This window comes from Bos taurus, chromosome X (genome assembly GCF_002263795.3).
Source record: "Bos taurus isolate L1 Dominette 01449 registration number 42190680 breed Hereford chromosome X, ARS-UCD2.0, whole genome shotgun sequence".
Classification (NCBI taxonomy): Eukaryota; Metazoa; Chordata; class Mammalia; order Artiodactyla; family Bovidae; genus Bos; species Bos taurus.
Window position 1 is genome coordinate 75,578,755 of NC_037357.1, and position 22,078 is coordinate 75,600,832.

Consider the following 22,078-nt stretch of genomic DNA (forward strand, 5'->3'; position numbering starts at 1 on the left):
GAGTGGAGCTTGGTCTTATTGTTCAGATAGAGACCTTTGGGAGACCTCTTGTCAATTAATGTTTCGTGAAGTTGGGAGTTCTCTGGTGGTCCAAAGTCTTGGTCTTGGGTCTCCCACCTTAGGGGTTCAATCTTGACCCTTTACTGTAGCACAAAATCTTCACAGGTCACACAGCATAGAAGACAAAACCCCAAGACTAATGGTGAAATCAACACTCAACAGCCCAGAACAGCCAAAGAAACTGACTCACAAAGAGAAATGAAGAGGGAAAAAATAACAGAGAAAAGAAAAAAAAAAAAGAATAAAAACAAGAGTCAAAAAAGAGGAGAGTCTGGATACTAAAATCTAGACTAGAAAAAAATATATATTCAAAAACACAGGGGAAAATGTAATATAATGAATGTATACTGTAAAAGTAGGTAAAGAAATTTATTTAAAAATAAGATAGTTTAAAAAAAGGAAAAATTAGGTTATAAAAAATTAAAAGAATAAAGAAAAAGGTTAGAACAATTTGAAAAAGAATAAAAGGAAAAAAAGAGAAAAATATAGAGAGAGTGACAGTAAGAAGAATGGGCTTCCCTGGTGGCTCAGAGGGTAAAGAATCTGCCTGCAATGCAGGAGATCTGGGTGCAATGCCTGGGTCGGGAAGATTCCCTGGAGAAGGGAATGTCTACTCACTCTAGTATTCTTGCCTGGAGAATTCCATGGACAGAGGAGCCTGGTGGGCTTCAGTGCACCGGGTTGCAATTTGTAATTCCTTCATTTACCTCTGCACACCATGTGCTCCAGCCAATCTGCCTGCTCAGAAATTTCTCCAATATTTCTAGGAAGGTCTCTGGACCTGTTGTGGGTAGTGTGGGGTCAGGTCAGACTCTGATCTGGCCTTACTTCAGTTTGTACTTGTTCCCAAAATCCACACTTGCCCATAAATTCACAATCTCAGGCTAATTCCAAGGACTTAATCCACTACCTGAGGCTGCAGAAGTGATATCCCCTCCTCTCTGCTCACACAGCCCCACTGTTGGTCTGCTTTGGTTTTGACCCTGCCTCTACTTGTAGGCCTCCCTCTTCTGTCTGTTCTCTGCCCAGACAAGAGAGGGTGAAAGTAGCAGCTTATTGAGGCTCACTTACTGAGTTGAGCTAGGGAGAGGGAGAGGTATGGCAGACACAGTTGGTGTATTTGGGGAGTATCTGCTGGAGCAGAATCTTTTGAGAATTTACTGCAGTCTGAGGCAGGTTGTGTGCTTCCCCAGGGGAGTTGGCCCTGGGTTGTTGGTCCCTCAGCAGAGTCAAGCTGCTCAGGCTCTCGGGAAGGTGTGGGCAGTGACTTGTGCCTGCTCACAGCTTGGTGATAGCTGTGACTCCTGGCGTTGAGCCCATAGTAGGCTCCTGTCCTCCACCTCTGATACCCACACCAGCCCTGGCAGCAGTCAAGTGGTCATGTACCCTCTCTAGTATCCCAAACTGCAATTGCATCTAGTTTTGCCTTTGGCATTTGCACCAGCTTTTCTACCTTTGGAGTCACAGGCCGCAGTCACCTTGTGCCAACTACAGCACTCAGGAAGGCCGGGTCCTGCATTCTGAGAGTGCTCAGAGTTAGAGCGTTCTCATAGCAATGATCTCTTGCCTCTCTGGCAGGCCCAGGCTTTTCTGTGGACTCCCTTAGCTGCATTGTACTGGCCCCCTCATGGCAGCCAACCCCAGTCCTCTCCCTGGGGTTTGACCTCCAAAGCCTGAGCCTGAGCACCCAGCATCCATTCACAGTGGTGGCCATGTAAACGAATTCTTGGCTGGGAAGTGCTGTTTAGCAATGATCTTGTGGTGAATTCTCTGCTTTTCCTTCCAAGCACCTGTTGCTATGTTCCCCTCTGAGGTTCTGAAGCTTTCCTCTGACTGTGCCTGTGAGAGGTTTCTGAGTGTGTGGAAACGTTTCCTCCTTCATGAGTCCCTCCCCTGGGTGCATTTCCCTGTCCTGAAATCCTTTGTCTCTCTTTTTAAAAACTTTACCTTTTGTCCTACATCATTCTGAGGAGATTGGCTTGCCTTTTTTGGAAGTCTGGGGTCTTCTGCCAGCATTCGGGTGTTCTGTAGGAGTTGTTCCATATGCACATGAAGTTTTCATGTATTTGGGGGCAGTATGATCTCCCCATCTTATTCCTCCACAATCTTGAAAGTACCCTCCCCCCAGGGCTTTATTTTGAATGTACTTGACAGAAATTTTTTGAATTCCAGGAGCTCATCAAGTTGTTGCAGATTGGTTCTTTGCTTGAGCACTCCTTAAAGACATAGCTGGGCTTTCTCAGAGCCAAGTGTTCAGTCCAAGCAAAAAATAAAGTTTTCTAAGTTCATTTCTGAGCATGTGCCCTGTGTGTGACTTTCTAAATGCCTACATATATATGGCTGCTTTTGAGTGTCCTAATTTTACAGAGTTTCACTTCAACTTTTCTTTCAGGCTTTGTTGTTATTCAGTTGCTAAAGTCATATTCGACTCTTTGCAACCTCATGGACCTGAAGCACACCAGGCTCCTCTGTCCTCCACTAAATCCTAGAGTTTGCTTAAATGCATGTCCACTGAGTCAATGATGCTATCTAAACATCTCATCCACTGCCACCCCCTTCCCCTTTTGCCTTCTATTTTTCTCAGCATCAGGGTCTTGTCCAAAGAGTCAGCTCAGCATCAGGTGGTCAAAGCATTGAAGCTTCAGCTTTAGCATTAGTCCTTCCAATGAATATTCAGGGTTGATTTCCTTTAGCAATGACTTTCCATTTAGCATCACCTTGCAGTCCAAGGCGATCTCATGGTGATCTCAAGATTCAAGACTCTCAAGAGTCTTCTCCAGCACCACAGTTCAAAAACATCAAATCTTTGGTGCTCAGCCTTCTTTATGGTCCAACTTTCACATCCATACATGACTACTGGAAAAACCATAGCTTTGACTAGATGGACCTCTGTTGGCCAAGTGATGTCTCTGCTTTTTAATATGCTCTCTAGATTTGTCATTGCTTTCTTTCCAAGGAGCAAGCATCTTTGAATTTCATGTCTGTAGTCCTTGTCTGGAGTGATATTTGAGCTCAAGAAGATAAAATATGTCACTATTCCTACTTTTCCCCCTTCTATTTACCATGAAGTAATGGGACTGGATGCCATTATCTTAGATTTTTAAATGTTGAGTTTCAAGCCAGTTCTTTCACTCTCCTCTTTCACTTTCATCAGGAGGTTCTTTAATTCCTCTTCACTTTCTGCCATTACAGTGGTACCATCTGCATATCTGAGATTGTTGATATTTCTTCTAGCAATTGTAAATCCAGCTTGCGATTCATGCAGCTCAGGATTTCATGTGGTGCACTCTGCATATAAGTTAAATAAGCAGGGTGACAATGTACAGCCTTATGGTACTCCTTTCCTAATTTGGAACCAGTCAGTTATTCTATGTCCAGTTCTAACTGTTGCTTCTTGACCTACATACAGATTTCTTAGGAGACAGGTAAGGTGGTCTGGTATTCCCATCTCTTTAAGAATTTTCCACAGTTGTTGTGATCCACATAGTCAAAAGGCTTTAACGTAGTCAATGAAGCAGAAAGTGAAAGTGAAAGTGAAGTTGCTCAGTCGTGTCCGACTCTGTGACCCCATGGACCATAGCCCACCAGGTTCCTCCGTCCATGGGATTCTCCAGGCAAGAATACTGGAGTGAGTTGCCATTTCCTTCTCCAGAGGATCTTCCTGACCCAGGGATCGAACCCAGGTCTCCTGCATTGCAGGCAGATGATTTAACCTCTGAGACACCAGGGAAGCCCCAATGAAGCAGAAGTAGATATTTTTATGGAACTCCCTTGCTTTCTCCACAATTCAACAAATGTTAGCAATTTGACATCTGGGCCCTCTGCCTCTTCAAAAACCCAGGTTGTACATCTGGAAGTTCTTGGTTCATGTACTGTTGAAGCCTCGCTTGAAGGATTTTGAGCATAAACTTGCTAAATGTGAAATGAGCACAATTGTGCAGCAGTTTGAATATTCTTTGGGATTGGAATGAAAACTGACCACCTTTTCCCATCCTGTAGCCACTGCTGAGTTTTCCAAATTTGCTGACATATTGAGTACAACACTTTCACAGCATCATCTTTTAGCATTTTAAGAGGTCAGGAATTCCGTCATGTCCATAGTAATGTTTTGTTCATAGTAATGCTTCCTGAGGCCCACTTGACTTCACACTCCAGGATGTCTGGCTCTAGGTGAGTGACCACACCATCATGGTTATCTGGGTCATTAAGACCTTTCTGTGTGGTTCTTCTGTATATTCTTGCCACGTCTTCTTAATCTCTTCTGCTTCTGTTAGGTCCTTACCATATCTGTTCTTTATTGTGCCCATCCTTGTGCAAAACATTCCCTTGATATTTCCAGTTTTCTTGTAGAGATCTCTAGTCTTTCCCATTCTATTATTTTCTTCTATTTCTTTGTGTTGCTCATTTATGCAGACCTCTTATCTCTTCTTTCTATTCTCTGGAACTCTACATTCAGTTAGGTATATCTTTCCCTTTCTCCCTTGCTTTTCTCTTCTCTTCTTTCCTCAGCTATTTAAGCCTCCTCAGATAACCAGTTTTCCTTTTTACATTTCTTACTTTTTGAATGGTTTTGGTCACTGCCTCCTGTAAAACGTTATGAACCTCCATCCATAGTTCTTCAGGCACTCTGTATATCAGATCCAGTCCCTTGTATCTATTCATCATCTCTACTGTAATTTGATTTAGGTCTTACCTGAATGGTTTAGTGGTTTTCCTTACTTTCTTCAATTTAAGCTTGAATTTTACAATAAGGAAAAAACAACAGACATGAGTTTGAGTAAACTTCAGGAATTGGTGATGGACAGGGAGGCCTGGCATGCTGCAGTCCATGGGGTTGCAAAGAGTCAGACACGATTGAGCAACTGAACTGAACTCAACTTTGCAATAAGGATCTTGTGATCTGAGCCACAGTCAGCTCCAGGTCTTGTTTTTACTGACTGTATAGAGCTTCTCCATCTTTGCCTGCAAAAACATAATCTGATTTTGGTATTGAACATCTGGTGATGTCTATGTGTAGAGTAGTCTCTTGGGTTTTTGGAAAATGGAGTTTGCTATGACCAGCATGTTCTCTTGACAAAACTCTGTTAGCCTTTGCCCTGCTTCATTTTGTACTCCAAGGCCAAACTTGCCTGTGACTCCAGGTATCTCTTGACTTTCTACTTTTGCATTCCAGTCCTCTATGATGAAAAGAATATCTTTTTTTTGGGGGGGGTGCTAGTTCTAGAAGTTCTTGTAGGTCTTCATAGAATCGGTCAACTTCAGCTTCTTTGGCATCAGTGGTTGGTGCATAGACTTGGATTAGTGTGATGTTGAATGGTTTTCCTTGGAAACGAACTGAGTTCATTGTGTTGTTTTTGAGAGTGCACCCCAATCCTGCATTTCAGAGTCTTTTTGTGATTATGAGGACTACTCCATTTCTTCTAAGAGATTATTTCCCACAGTAGTAGATATAATCATCATCTGAATTAAATTTGTCCATTTATGTCCATTTTACTTCACTGATTCCTAAGATGTTGATGTTCAATCTTGCCATTTCCTGCTTGACTATGTCCAATTTACCTTGATTCATGGACCTAACATTCCAAGTTCCCCTGCAGTATTATTCTTTAGAGCATTGGACTTTAGTTTCACCACCAGTGAAAATAAAGTGAAAGTGAAAGTCACTCAACCGTATCCGACTCTTTGTGACCCCATGGACTATACAGTCCATGGAATTCTCCAGGCCAGAATACTGGAGTGGGTAACTGTTCCCTTCTCCAGGGAATCTTCCCAACCCAGGGATTGAACCCTGTTCTCCCGCATTGCAGGCAGATTCTTTGCCAACTGAACTATCTGGGAACCAGACACAGCCACAAATAAGTGTCATTTATGGTTTCAGGATTTAGTTTATTTATTTAGTTTATTTCTCTACCCATAATCTACTGCCCCAAGTGAGTGTGATTCTGCATTGCCTTGGAGTTTTTATGAGCAGCATCTGCCATTTTTCACTACTCAGCTCCACTACTTTACATGCTCAACTTTTGTACAGTGAGCTCTCTCCATCTCCTTGACTTAACAAAAATCCAGTTCTTCCTAAGTATACCTGAATTACAGCATGTTCAGTCATCAGGTTAAACATCTTTACAAAGGCTTTCATATCTGTGAGTGAAGTCAACTGAAAAAAAAGATGTTATTAATTTTGTTAGCTTCCTGAAGATGGCAGCAGAACTCTATAAAATAAAACTTTATATACTTCCTCCCTGCCCTTGCCCCCTTCACCTTACTCCAAACTTGGAGCAAAGTAGATATGCTTTTATGCATTGTTGCTTCCATTGATTATAATCTTTAAAATAATTGTTTCTCAATGTGATAAGTGAAAATTTGCACCTCAGAATTGTTTTAATATGCATTTCTTTGATAAGTAGGAAAGCTAAACATATTGCTATGTTTCACAGCATTTCTAATTTTTCTTTTTTGAATTATATTCATATCCTTTACCATAAATTTACACTGAGATATTATTTTATAGCTGCTATTTTTCTCAATGGTTGCTACATTTTCCCAATCATTTTTCTGTGGAAAAATAATGATGTGTGCAACTGAACATCCATATTTTCACACCACCAGAAACAACAATTTTAATGTTTAGATACATTTTTACCAGCTTTTCCCCATCTGTGTAGTTATTTGTATTTTCATATTTAACATCATTTTGATTTTTTAAACAATTTTAATTTTTAATTTATTTTATTTTTGTTTATTTTTTTATTTTTGGCTGTGCTGGGTGTTCGTTGATGCATGGGCTTTTTCTCTAGTTGCAGTGAGTGGGGGCTACTCTTTAGTTACAATGTGAGGGCTTCTCATTGCGATGGCTTCTCTTGTTGCAGTTCATGGACTCTAGGGTGTGTGGGTTACAGTAATTGTGGCTCCTGGGCTCTAGAGCACTGGATCAGTAGTTATGGCACATGGGCTTTAGTTGTCCTGGGGCAAGTGGACTCTTCCCAGACCAGAGACTGAACTCTGGTTTGACAGGTGGATTCTTTACCATTGAGATACCAGGGAAGCCCCTCATTTTGCTTCATATCCTGTTTTTTTCATGTAAGTATTTAGTGACCATTCCCCATAACATTAATAATTCTTGCATAAGTGTTTTTTAAAAGCTTTGTTTATAATTAAAAAAAAATGATACTTGAGCACTGTTGAAAACTTGGTAAAAATCAGTGAGAAAAATCATTAAAAATCTCTCATACTGGAGATAATCATTGTTAAACTTTTGGTGTATTTTCCCAACACTTGCATTTTTCTATGCAAGTGTTACACATTTTCACTCCATTGAGATCATATGCTTATATACAGTTTTCATTAATGTAGAGTTTTACATGAGTATTATTTCGTTCTATATATTACATGCCACTAGAACTTTTCAAAAATGTTATTTTAGTGTCTATATATTAAATCAACTGTTTAATCACTTTAATATTCTACTGCCATAGAACATTTAAAATATCCCTGCTATTAGAAAATATACAGTAATAGATTTTTGAGTGCAAAAATCTGCACTTCTGATTTTTATTAAAGAGCACAAGGAGTGGATTACTGAGTAAAATATTATGACCATTTTATAAAATACTGTTGTAGTTTACATTTATGTCAAAGGCTCTTTCCTTGAGTAATGGATACCACTGCTCTTGTTCTATTTACTCTTTTTTTAAGGTAAAAAAAAAATGGAGAAGGCAATGGCACCCCACTCCAGTACTTTGCCTGAAAAATCCCATGGATGGAGGAGCCTGGTAGGCTGCAGTCCATGGGGTCACGAAGAGTCGGACACGACTGAGCGACTTCACTTTCACTTTTCACTTTCATGCATTGGAGAAGGAAATGGCAACCCACTCCAGTGTTCTTGCCTGGAGAATCCCAGGGACTGGGGAGTCTGGTGGCTGCCGTCTATGGGGTCACACAGAGTCAGACACGACTGAAGTGACTTAGCAGCAGCAGCAAGGTAAAAAAGTGGTACCCTAGTATTGTATTAATTTTAATTTAAAATTTATTAGCAGATTTTTAAAAGTTTATTATTAATATGATTTCCTTCTTTGTGAATTATTGTTCACATCCTATGCTGCTGATAAACCTTAGCACAACCTCTGGAGGACAATTTGTCAATTCATTTCAAAATTACAAATGCATATATCCTTTAATGATCAATTTTATTCATAGGAATTTATTCCATATATATACATATATATCTAGAAATGACATGTCCAACTTATTTATTGGAGAATTTTTTAAATATAAAATATTAGGAAATACATTTTAAGTGAGAAAATGTATAGATCTTTGTGTTCTACTATTCATTTAATAAAGGGGAGAGGTTAATGCACACTTATGTATATATTTGAATATTCATATGCTATATGTGGGAAAGAACACACAGAGACTAATACAAGTTGAATGAAGTCCCTTTCCCTTTTATGTTTTATTTGAAGACTATTTTATGCGGTTTGTATCATGGAAAAAGCAAGAGAGTTCCAGAAAAAAACATCTATTTCTGCTTTATTGACTATGCCAAAGCCTTTGACTGTGTGGATCGCAATAAACTGTGGAAACTTCTGAAAGAGATGGGACTACCAGACCACCTGACCTGCCTCTTGAGAAACCTATATGCAAGTCAGGAAGCAACAGTTAGAACTGGACATGGAACAACAGTCTGGTTCCAAATAGGAAAAGGAGTATGTCAAGGCTGTATATTGTCACCCTGCTTATTTCACTTATATGCAGAGTACATCATGAGAAACACTGGACTGGAAGAAACACAAGCTGGGATCAAGATTTCCGGGAGAAATATCAATAACCTCAGATATGCAGATGACACCACCCTATGGCAGAAAGTGAAGAGGAACTAAAAAGCCTCTTGATGAAAGTGAAAGTGGAGAGTGAAAAAGTTGGCTTAAAGCTCAACATTCAGAAAATGAAGATCATGGCATCCGGTCCCATCACTTCATGGCATATAAATGGGGAAACAGTGGAAACAGTGTCAGACTTTATTTTTTGGGGCTCCAAAATCACTGCAGATGGTGACTGCAGCCATGAAATTAAAAGACGCTTACTCTTTGGAAGGAAAGTTATGACCAACCTACATAGCATATTCAAAAGCAGAGACATTACTTTGCCAACAAAGTTCTGTCTAGTCAAGGCTATCGTTTTTCCTGTGGTCATGTATGGATGTGAGAGCTGGACTGTGAAGAAGGCTGAGCACCGAAGAATTGATGCTTTTAAACTGTGGTATTGGAGAAGACTCTTGAGAGTCCCTTGGACTGCAAGGAGATCCAACCAGTCCACTCTGAAGGAGATCAGTCCTGGGATTTCTTTGGAAGGAATGATGCTAAAGCTGAAACTCCAGTACTTTGGCCACCTCATGCGAAGAGTTGACTCATTGGAAAAGACCCTGATGCTGGGAGGGATTGGGGGCAGGAGGAGAAGGGGATGACAGAGGATGAGATGGCTGGATGGCATCACTGACTTGATGGATGTGAGTCTGGGTGAACTCTGGGAGTTGGTGATGGACAGGGAGGCCTGGTGTGCTGCGATTCATGGGGTTGCAAAGAGTCAGACACGACTGAGCGACTGAACTGATGATGTGTAATAGGTAATTGGAAAAAGATTGGGATGCTGAGGGTGAGTAATGGGAAAGATGTAGCTCTAAATCAAAAAGGCAACTGGGAAGGCAGACATAAAAGACCATGTGTTATATTATTACATTATGTTGTTGCTCTTGTTTAATCACTCAGTTGTGACTGGCTCTTTTGTGACCCCATGGACTGTAGCTTGCCAAGCTCGTCTGTCTGTGGGATTACCCAGGAAAGAATACTGGAGTGGGTTGCCATTTCCTCCTCCAGGGGATCTTTCCAACCTAGGGATCAAACCCACATATCCTGCATTGGCAGGAGGATTCTTTACCACTGAGCCACCAGGGAAGCCACTGTTACCTTATAGATGTTCATAAAAGGCAAATCTACAGAGACATAGTAGAAACACAAAGCAGTTTACTTGGGGCTGAGAATGGAAACATGGAATGGCTGAAAATGAGCACTAGGAATTCTTCTGGGACAGTGGAAATGTTCTAAAACTTGACAGCAGTTACAAAGCTAAAAGTTATTGAATTGTACACTTAAAGTGGGTGAATTTGATGATATGTAAGTTACACTTCACTAAATCTGTTAAAAATAAATAAAGATGTCTAAGAAAATATTTTTTAAAAGCAGTCTGGACTGTTCAAAAATGTTAAAGAAAGATCCAGTTCTGAGAGCAGCAGTGGCACCAAGGATATCTATCAGTAAAATTAACCTCATGATTCACAGAACAGTCTTAGAGACTTTGGAAAGACTTTCAGTGGTCCAGGCCGCTTCTCTAATGATCAACTTCACACTCTTGATCTTGCTTACAAATATCCCCATATCCAGAAGTTACACTTAATAATTAGAGGAACAGGTTGCAGTAGTGATGGCATGTACTTAGAATTGTGCCTGCTATAAAGTAAGTGTTAAGTAAAGTAAGCTATTCTTATTATTTCTATCCATACTATTAAACCAGTCTCCTTAATCAATCTTTTTATGTCAAGTCTAATTCTTTCAAACCATCTTCTTACCTGCAACTTGAAATATACCTGAAGGACTTATCACTGCAGCAGATCATACAAGAGCTGGATTTATCCCTGGAGAATCTGTTGTCTGGATCACCAGGGTAGTCTGGTGAAATACTTGGAGAACCTGCTTCTTACCACTCAGGAAGTTTATAACCACCTCTCAGTTGCTTAGTGACAAACATCATTCATCTTGAACAAAAGTAGGAACTGACGATGTTGAATTTTACCTGAGCCCTGTGCTTTTAGAAAACAGAGAAAATTGAGAAATAATCCACTCTTTTGTGCTCCAAGAAACAGCTTACTACAGAGAACCACTCTTTTTCTTATAACTTAGATAAGATATATGATACACACCTTTTTTTTAAACCTATATAACAAAGCTAAACACAGACCCTCCAAATATTTATTCTTTGCCTCATAAATAATTAACTGATTGAAACCACTGACCAATCTTGACAATATAAATGGTACCTTGACTTGATCAATCTTTAGTTAAGCGTCCCTCCTTCCTTCAGGTCTTTTGACTTTGACTTACCCTCAGCCTGAACATTCTTCATGGCCCCTTAATGGCATCAATTGACCTCAGGTTAAAACATTTCACGATCAACTGTTTAATCTGGCTACTCTTTCATCCCACTTCCCCAAGCCCAATTCTTTCTAGCTTTGGTCTCTTTCTCCTATCAAAGAGGAGCTGTTTTATGCCTAACCTTTGAAATACTTATAGATTTCACAGGCAGAAGTTCTTCCTATTGAAATAATTCCTTTCCCTCTCTCTTCCTCAAATCCATTGGAATAAAGTCTCTTCTAATCTAAATCCAGATTTGCTTTTTTTTTCCTAAAAGGTTTAATGACGTTTAGATAATGTCCAAGCTCCCCTGGTGGCTTAGTCAGTAAAGAATTCACCTGCAATGGCAGGAGACTGCCTGCAGTGGAGGAAACCCAGGTTCAATCCCTGGGTCCAAAAGATCCTCTGGAGAAGGAAATGGCATCCCACACCAGTATTCCTGCCTGCCTCTGTTCCACGGACAGAGGAACCTGGTGGGCTACAGTCCATGGGGTCACAAGAGCTGGACATGACTTAGTGCCTAAACCACCATCACCATCAACAAACATGCCAATAGGGACCAATAATGACCAATTCCTTTTTCTGATTTCTTATCCAACTACCCATACCCCCAGGATTTTACTTGAGTAGTTTAAAAGAAAACTGCTACCAGAAAGAGAAATTAAGAAAACAATCACATTTACAGTCTCATCAAAAACAGTAACATACCTAGGAACAAATCTAACTAATAAAATTAAAGACTTGTACTCCAAAACTATAAGACACTGGTGAAAGAAACAGAAGAGACAAAACAGATGGAAAGATATACCATGTTCTTGGATTAGAAAAATCAATATTGTTAAAATGACTTTACTACCCAAGGCAATATACAGATTCAGTGCAATCTCTATCAAAATATCAAGGGCATTTCCCACAGAACTAGAACAAATAATTCTAAAATTTGTATGGAAACACAAAAGACCTCAAAGAGCCAAAAAATCTTGAGAAAGAAGACCAAAGCTGGAGGAATCATGCTCCCTGACCTCAGACTATACTACAAAGCTATATTAATCAAAACAGTATGGTTGTTGTTGTTATTATTCAGTTGCTAAGTCATGTCCGACTATTTGGGACCTCATGGACTGCAGCACACCAGGCTTCCCTGTCCTTTTCTACCTCTTGAAATTTGCTCAAACTCATGTCCATTGAGTCAGTGATGCCATCCAACCATCTCATCCTCTATCACCCCCTTCTCCTCCTGCACTTAATATTTTCCAGCATCGGGTCTTTTCCAGTGAGTCAGCTCTTCAAATCAGGTGGCCAAAGAATTGGAGTTTCAGCTTCAGCATCAGTCCTTCCAATGAATATTAGGGTTGATTTCCTTAAGGATTGACTGATTTGGTCTCCTTGCTGTTCAAGGGTCTATCAAGAGTCTTCTCCAACACCACAGTTTGAAAGCATCAGTTCTTTGGCTCTCAGCCTTGTTTATGGTCAAACAGTATGGTACTGGTACAAAAACAGACACACAAGTCAATGCAACAGGATAGAAAGCCCAGAAATAAACTCATGCACTTATGGTCAATTAATCTACAACAAAGGAGACAAGAATATACAATGGAGGAAAGACAGTCTCTTCAGTAAGTGGTGCAGGGAAAACTAGAAAGCTGTATATTAAAGAATAAAATCAGAACATTCTCTAACACCATATACAAAAATAAACTCAAAATGAATTGAAAACCTAAATGTAAGATTGGATACTATAAAACTCCTAGAGGAAAACACAGGCAGAACACTCTTTGACATAAATCCTAGTAACATTTTTTTTGATTCATCTCCTAAAGTAAATATAAAGAAAAATAAACAAATGGGGCCTAAATAAACTTACAAACTTTTCCACAGCAAAGGAAACCATCAATAAAACAGAAAGACAGCATACTGCATGAAAGAAAATATTTGCAAATGATATTACCAATAAGGAATTAATATCAAACATATATAAACATCTCATACAATTCAACATCAAACAAGCAATTTAATGAAAAATGGGCAGAAGAACTGAATAGACATTTTTCTAAAGAGTAAATGCAGATGGCCCATAGGCCCATGAAAAGATGCTCAAAATAGCTAGTCATTAGGGAAATGCAAATCTAAAGCACAATTAGATATTACCTCACACCTGTCCAAACGGCTATCATCAAAAAGAACACAAGTAACAAATGTTAGCAAGGATGCGGAGAAAAGGGAACTCTGTTACAGTGTTGGTGGGAATATAAGTAGGTGCAGCCACTGTGGAAAATAGTATGGAGTTTCTCAAAAAGATAAAAACAATTACCATATGACTCAGCAATCCCATGCCTGGGTAAATATTGAAAAAAAAATACAGTAATTCAAAAAGATACATGTAACTCAATGTTGCAGCACTACTTACAGTTGCCAACATATGGAAACAACCTATGTGTCTATCAACAGTTGAATGGCTAAAGAAGATGTGATATATATATATACAATTGAATACTAATCAGCCATAAAACGAATGAAATTTTACCATTTGCTCCAACATGGATGGGAGAAGGCAATGGCACCCCACTCCAGTACTCTTGCCTGGAAAATCCCATGGATGGAGGAGCCTAGTAGGCTGCAGTCCATGGGGTCGCTGAGAGTTGGACACAACTGAGCGACTTCCCTTTCACTTTTCACTTTCATGCATTGGAGAAGGAAATGGCAACCCACTCCAGTGTTCTTGCCTGGAGAATCCCAGGGACGGGGAAGCCTGGTGGGCTGCCGTCTATGGGGTCGCACAAAGTCGGACACGACTGAAGTGACTTAGCAGCAGCCAACATGGATGAACTTGGAATGCATTATGCTAAGTGAAGTAAGTCAGACCAAGACAGATGAATACCATGTGATATTACTTATACATGGAATCTAAAATATACAACAAACTAAAATATATAACAAAAAAGAAACAGACACACAGATATAGACAACAAGCTACTGGTTACCAGTGAGGAGGTGGGGAGGGACAATATAGAGGTGGTAGAGAGCAGGAGGTACAAACTATTGATTTTAAGGTAGGTTACAATGATGTATTGTACAACATGGGGGATATAGCCAATATTTTGTAATAACTGTAAATGCTCTGTAGCCTTTAAAATGTGTAAAAAATAAAATCATAATATGTTCAAGGCAAGGGATATGGTGGTAAATAAAATGAACAACAGTCCAATTTTCATGGAGTTTATATTCTAAATGAGAAAAACTGGGAGAAAACATTTAAGCAGGTGACAAATTTTTCAGTAGTAGTAAATGTTATGAGTAATAAAATATAACTAGGAGTAAGAGGGATGGGGAAAGCTGGGGTGAGGGTGTACTTAAGATAGCATGCCTCTCAAGAGACAACATTTAGGAGAGGTCATATGGCAAAATAAAGGCAATCAGTGGAAGATTTGGGAGCCCAGAGACCAGCCAGAACTTGGGCAAATACAAAAGTGCTAACACATGAAGATAGTTTGGAGAGGTGAAGGAGAAATGTAGGTCTTTGTGGCCATAGAGTCTTGGGCAAAGGAAAAAGTGAGATGAAAAGTTGAAAAGTTCAGAGAATGCTATTCAAGTCTCAACTGGTTGCTTACTAGTTGTGTGGAATCAAAACATCTTATTTGCTCTCCAGAACTTATTCATCTTCTAACTTCAAGTTTGTAGTGCACAGCATTGTGATTGTGGTCAATGATACTGTGTTATATACTTCAAACTTGCTAAGAGACTAGATCTTAAATGTCCTCAACACAAAAAAAGAAACAATGATTATGTGATAGAGGTGTTAGCTAACACTGGGGTAGTAATCATGTTGCAATATAGAAATGTATTCAATCAACACATTGTATACCTTAAATGTACATAATGTTCAATGTCAATTATAGTGATTGGCATAGCATGGGTGCTCAGTCCTGTCCAACTCTTTGTGACCCCATGGACTGCAGCCAGCCAGGATCCTCTTTGCATGGAATTTTTCCAAGCAAAAATACTGAAGTGGGTTGCTATTTCCTCCTCCAGGGAATCTTCCTGACCCAGGGATCAAACCCGGGTCTCCTGCATATCCTGCATTGGCAAGCAGATTCTTTATGACTGAGCCACCTGAGAAGCCCTTAATTATATCATAAATAAATAAAAGATTCTGGGAATGAAAGATGAAAAAAGTAAAATAAATCATAATACCATGTGGGAATAAAAAAAAAAAAGAGAGAGATACATATAAATGGAATGGAATAGAGAGCCCAGAAATGAACCCATCCTTATAGGTACAATTAATCTACAACAAAGGGGGCAAGAATATATGATAGAGAAAAGACAGTCTCTTCAATAAGTGGTTCTGGGAAAACTGCACAGCTACATTGGAAAGAATAAAATTAGAACATTCTCTAACAACATACACAAAAGATAAACTCAAAATCAATTAAAGATGTAAATGGAAACTATAAAATTAGAAGAAAAACAAAACAAACATAAAAGAGCAGTATGCTCTTTGCCATTTATCTTAGCAATGTTTTTTTGATATGTCTCCTCCAGCAAACGGAAAAAAAGCAAGAGTAAACAAATGGGACTAATCAAACTAAATAGCTTTAGCACAGTGAAAGAAACTATCAAAAGAAGCTAAAAGTCCACTGCTAAATGGGATAATAACTATGTAAGCAACACACCTGACAAGGGGTTACTATGAAAATATACAAAAATTCATATAACTCAACATAAAAACCCAAACAACCTGATTTAAAAAATGAGCAGAGGGCCTGAACAGGTCTTTTCCCAAAGAAGACACTGAGATAACCAACAGGCACATGAAAAGATGCTCAACATCACTAATCATCAGAGAAATGCAAATCAAAGCTGAAATGAGATATCACCTTACACCTGTCAGAATGTAAAAAAGATCCCAAATAACAAATGTTGGCAAAAACAGGAAGGTAGGGGAACCCTTTTACACTCTTGGTGAGAATGTAAATTAGGGCAGCCACTATGGATGCTCCTCAAAAAATTAAAAATCGAACTACCATATGATCCAACAATTCTACTCTTGGGTATGTATTCAAAGACAACAAAAACACTAATTTGAAGACACATGCACCCCAAAATGTTCATAGCAGGATTATTTACAATAGTCGATATATAGAAGCAACCTAAGTGTCCATCAGCTGATGAAAGGATAAAAAAACGGTATATATACACAATGGACTATTACTGAGCCACAAAAAGAAATTCTGCCATTTACAACAATGTGGATCTGCATAGAGAATATTATGCTTAGTGAAATAAGTTAGAGAAAGACAAATACTGTATGATATTACTTAGACTCACAAACACAGAGAAAAAAACAAGTGGCTACCAGTGAAGAGAGGGAAGTGAGGAGGGGCAAGATAGGGGTATAGGATTAAGAGTTGCAAACTACTATGTATAAAATAGATAAGCAACAAGGATATATTGTACAATGTATGAAAATATAGCCATTATCTGTTGTAACTTTAAATGGAATATAATCTATAAAAATATTGAATCACTTTGCTGCACACTTGAAACAAATATTGTAAATCAACTATACTTCAGTTTTTAAAAACCTGGTCTATAAATAAAGTTTATCCAAAAAGAGAGAAAAATAAAATATGTAAAAAGTACGTTGGAAGGTGCCACTGAAGCCTGGACTGACATGTCTGAAACTAAGACCCATATAAATAAGGATCTTTCCATCCCTACTGATATGTTTTCCAAAGTCACTTCCTGCAATTATTATTGGTCTTGAGTATATGAAGCCTTGTCCTTACCTTGGAAATATCTCTATTAAAAGGCCTTTCCCCCCCGCCCCAACATGTACACTACTTATATAAAATTTGTAACTAATGAGAACCTACTGTATAGCACAAGGAACTCTACTCAGTGCTCTGTGGTGATCTAAATGGGAAATGAATCTGGGAAAGAGTGGATATATGTATAACTGATTCACTTTGCTGTATAGCAGAAACTAACACAACATTGTAAAGCAACTATACTCCAATGAATTTTTTTAAAAAGGCTTTTACCCCAATTAAGTCTCTATTTTCCCAGAGACAGATTATGGAACAGAAATTTAAAACAGACTTCTAATCAAGAGAAATTATTAAAGTATTATTTCAGCCTCCTCAAGCTTTCCATGTTGTCCCCTCCCACCTCAGATTCCCTCTTATTTTAATTTAGTGAGCAGAATGTCTGGCTGCATCACCATAGCAACCAGCAGCAAGGGTCAATTAAGCTATAATTGTGTCATTAAACACCTGAGTTGATTATAGAGCCAAGAATATTGGATGGAGGACAGAAGCTGACAGGAAAGACATTAGGACTCAATTGGAGAGATGTGAAGCAGCTGAGTCGGAGGAGGCAATGGCACCCCACTCCAGTACTCTTGCCTGGAAAATCCCATGGATGGAGGAGCCCAGTAGGCTGCAGTCCATGGGGTCGCTAAGAGTCGGATACGACTTCGCGACTTCGCTTTCACTTTTCACTTTCATGCATTGGAGAAGGAAATGGCAACCCACTCCAGTGTTCTTGCCTGGAGAATCCCAGGGACGGGGGAGCCTGGTGGGCTGCCGTCTATGGGGTCGCACAGAGTCGGACACGACTGAAGCGACTTGGCAGCAGCAGCAGAAGCAGCTGAGTAGCTGGGGGCTGCAAACCTTTTCCCACCTCCAGTCCATGGGATCCATCAGCTTGTTTGTGGACAACATATAATGTGCCCTGAACAACCAGGCCAGAGAGAGGGGAAAGAAAGTGCAGTGGTGGGGGGAGGGAGTGGTCACCTCTCTCCCATCTACCCTTCTCACACACAGGTGTGGGCTTATTTTCTCAATGGCTTATTTCTAGAGCTGTATGCACAGTGCCTGGATTTCCAGGTGGCTCAGTGGGTAAATCTGAATGCAGAGTTCCAAAGAATAGCAAGGAGAGATAAGAAAGCCTTCCTCAGTGATCAATGCAAAAAAATAGAGGAAAACAGTAGAATGGGAAAGACTAGAGATCTCTTCAAGAAAATTAGAGATACCAAGGGAACAGTTCATGCAAAGATGGGCACAATAAAGGAATGTGCCCATACAGAAATGGTATGGACCTAACCGAAGCAGAAGATATTAAGAAGGGGTGGCAAGAATACACAGAACTATACAAAAAAGATCTTAATGACCCAGATAATGACCCAGATCTTAATGACCCATGATGGCATGATCACTCATCAAGAGCCAGATATCCTGGAATGAAAAGTCAAATAGGCCTTAGGAAGCATCAATATGAGCAAAGCTAGTGGAGGGGATGGAATTAAAGTTGAGCTATTTCAAATCTTGAAAGATGATGCTGTGAAAGTGCTACATTCAATATGCCAGCAAATTTGGAAAACTCAGCAGTGGCCACAGGACTGGAAAAGGTCAGTTTTTATTCCAATTCCAAAGAAAGGCGATACCAAAGAATGTTCAGACTACTGCACAATCACACTCATCTCACACACTGCAAAGTAATGCTCAAAATTCTCCAAGCCAGGCTTCAAAAGTACATGAAGCGTGAACCCCCAGATGTTCAAGCTGGATTTAGAAAAGGCAGAGGAACCAGAGGTCAAATTGCCAACATCTGCTGAATCATTGAAAAAGCAAGCGAATTCCAGAAAAACATCTACTTCTACTTTATTGACTACACCAAAGCCTTTGACTATGTGGTTCACAACAAACTGTGGAAAATTCTTAAAGAGATAGGAATACCAGACCACTTCACCTGCCTCCTGACAAATCTGTATGCAGGTCAAGAAGCAACAGTTAGAACTGGACATGGGCCAACAGACTATTTCCGTTCCAAATAGGAAAAGGAGTACGTCAAGGCTGTATATTGTCACCCTGTTTATTTAACTTATTTAACTTATATGCAGAGTACATCATGAGAAATGCCAGGTTGGATGAAGCACAAGGTGGAATCAAGATTTCCGGGAGAAATATCAATAACCTCAGATATACATATGACACCATCCTTATGGCAGAAAGCAAAGAAAAACTAATGAGCCTCTTGATGAAAGTGAAAGAGGAGAGTGAAAAAGGTGGCTTAAAATTCAACATTCGAAAACTAAGATTCTGCACCTGATACCATCACTTCATGGCAAATAGATGGGGAAACAATGGAAACAGCGAGAGTTTATTTTCTTGGGCTCCAAAATCACTGCAGATGGTGACTATAGCCATGAAATAAAAAGACGCTTGCTTCTTGGAAGAAAAGCTATGACCAACCTAGACACCATATTAAAAAGCAGAGACATTACTTTGCCAACAAAGGTCCATCTAGTCAAAGCTATGGTTTTTCCAGTAGTTAGGTATGGATGTGAGAGCTGGACGATAAAGAAAGCTGAGTGCAGAAGAATTGATGCTTTTGAACTGTGGTGTTGGAGAAGAGTCTTGAGAGTCCCTTGGACTGCAAGGAGATCCAAACAGTCCATCGTAAAGGAAATTAGTCCTGAATATTCATTGGAAGGACTGATGCTGAAGCTGAAACTCCAATACCCTGGCCACCTGATGCGAAGAACTGACTCACTGGAAAAGATTCTGATGCTGGGAAAGATTGAAGGCATGAGGAGAAGGGGCCGACAAAGGATGAGATGGTTGGATGGCATCACCGACTCGATGGACATGAGTTTGAGTAAGCTCTGGGAGTTGGTGATGGACAGGGAGGCCTGGCGTGCTGCAGTCCATGGGGTCACAAAGAGTCAGACACGACTGAGTGACTGAATTGAACCTGAACTGAACAGTGGGTAAAAGAATTGGTCTGCAATGCAGGAGATGCAGGAAATGTGGGTTCCAACCCTGGGTGGGGAAGATCCCCTGTAGGAGGGCATGGCTACACACTCCAGTATTCTTGCCTGGAGAATCCCATGGATGGAGGAACATGGTGGGTTGCAGTCCATAGGGTCAAAAAGAGTGGGACACGACTGAGTGACTGAGCATGGAGGCATGCATGCTCAGTGCCTAGAGAAATGTCTGGCTCACAGTAAGTGCTCTTAACTGCTGACTGGCAATCCTACTAGACAGAGCCTGATATAATCAACTGAATCCTGAGATTGACTCATAACTCTATCAGTAACAAAGCTTATGATCTAAGACTTCGTCTTACCTACCGTAGGATTTAATTTCCCATTATTTACAATGTAAAATCTTTACAGTCCTGACTGAATAGCCTAAGATTCTAAGATCCTGTAAATGAAGACCATGCTCTCTCATGATCCTTTTTACCTTGCAAAATCCATATTTTTTGACAAAATGCTGGGCCCTAATTAAGTGAAGCAATTTAGGATAAATAACTGAGTGAAACTAGGAGACTATAGAAATATGATATTGCATTGTTGCTAAGTCATGTCCAACTCTTTGCCACCTCATAGGCTGGCTCCTCCACTATACCCCAGAGTTTGCTCAAATGCATATCCATTGAATCAGTGATTCTATCTAACCATCTCATCCTCTGCCTTCCCCTTCTCCGTTTGCCTTCAATTTTTTCCAGCATCAGGTTTTGTCCAATGAGTCAGCTCTTTGCATCAGGTGGCTAAAGCATTGGAGCTTCAGCTTCAGCGTCAGTCTTTGCAATGAATATTCAGGGTTGATTTCCTTTAGCACTGACTGGTTTGATCTCCTTGCACCATGGTTGAAAAGCATCAATTATTTGGCGCTAAGCCTTCTTTATGGTCCAACTTTTACATCCGTACATGACTACTGGAAAAGCCATAGCTTTTTATTAGGCTGTCTAGGTTTCTCATTGCTTTCCTTCCAAGGAGCAAGCACCTTTGAATTTCATGTCTATAGTCTTTGTCCACAGACTGATTTTGGAGCCTAAGAAAATAAAGTCTGTCACTGTTCCCACTTTTTCCCCTTCCATTTGCCATGAAGTACTGGGACTGGATGCCATGATCTTAGCTTTTTTAAATGTTGAATTTCAAGCCAGCTCTTTCCTCTTTCACTTTCATCAAGAGATTCTTTAGTTCCTCCTCACTTTTTGCCATTACAGTGGTATCATGTGCATATCTGAGACTGTTCATATTTCTCTCAGCAACTGTGTATCCAGCTTGTGATTCATGCAGCCCAGGATTTCACATGATGCACTCTGCATATAAGTTAAATAAGCAGGGTAACAATATACAGCCTTGTGGTACTCCTTTCCTAATTTGGGTCCAGTCAGTTGTTCTATGTCCAGTTTTAACTGTTGCTTCTTGACCTACATACAGATGTCTCAGGAGACAGATAAAGTGGTCTGGTATTCCCATCTTTTTAAGAATTTTCCAGTTTGTTGTGATCCACATAGTCAAAGGCTTTAGCATAGTCAATGAAGCAGAAGTATATGTTATTTCTGGAACTCCTTTGCTTTCTCCATGATTCAATGAATGCTTACAATTTTATCCCTTGTTCTTCTGCCTCTTCAAAATCCAGGTTGTATATCTGGAAGTTCTTGGTTCACAAGCTGTTGAAGCCTAGCTTGAAGGATTTTGAACATTACCTTGCTAGCATGTGAATTGAGTGTAATTGTGTGGTAGTTTAGACATTCTTTGGCATTGCCCTTCTTTGGAATTGGAATGAACACTGAGCTTTTCCAGTCCTTTTGAGTTTTCTAAATTTGCTGACATATTGAGTGCAGCACTTTACCAACATCATCTTTTAGGATTTTAAGTAGATCAGCTGGAATTCCATTACATCCACTTTGTCCATAGTAATGCTTCCTATGGCCTACTTGACTTCACACTCCAGGATGTCTGGCTCTAGATTAGTGACACACCATTGCAATTTTCTGGATCATTAAGACATTTTTTGTACAGTTCTGTGTATTCTTGC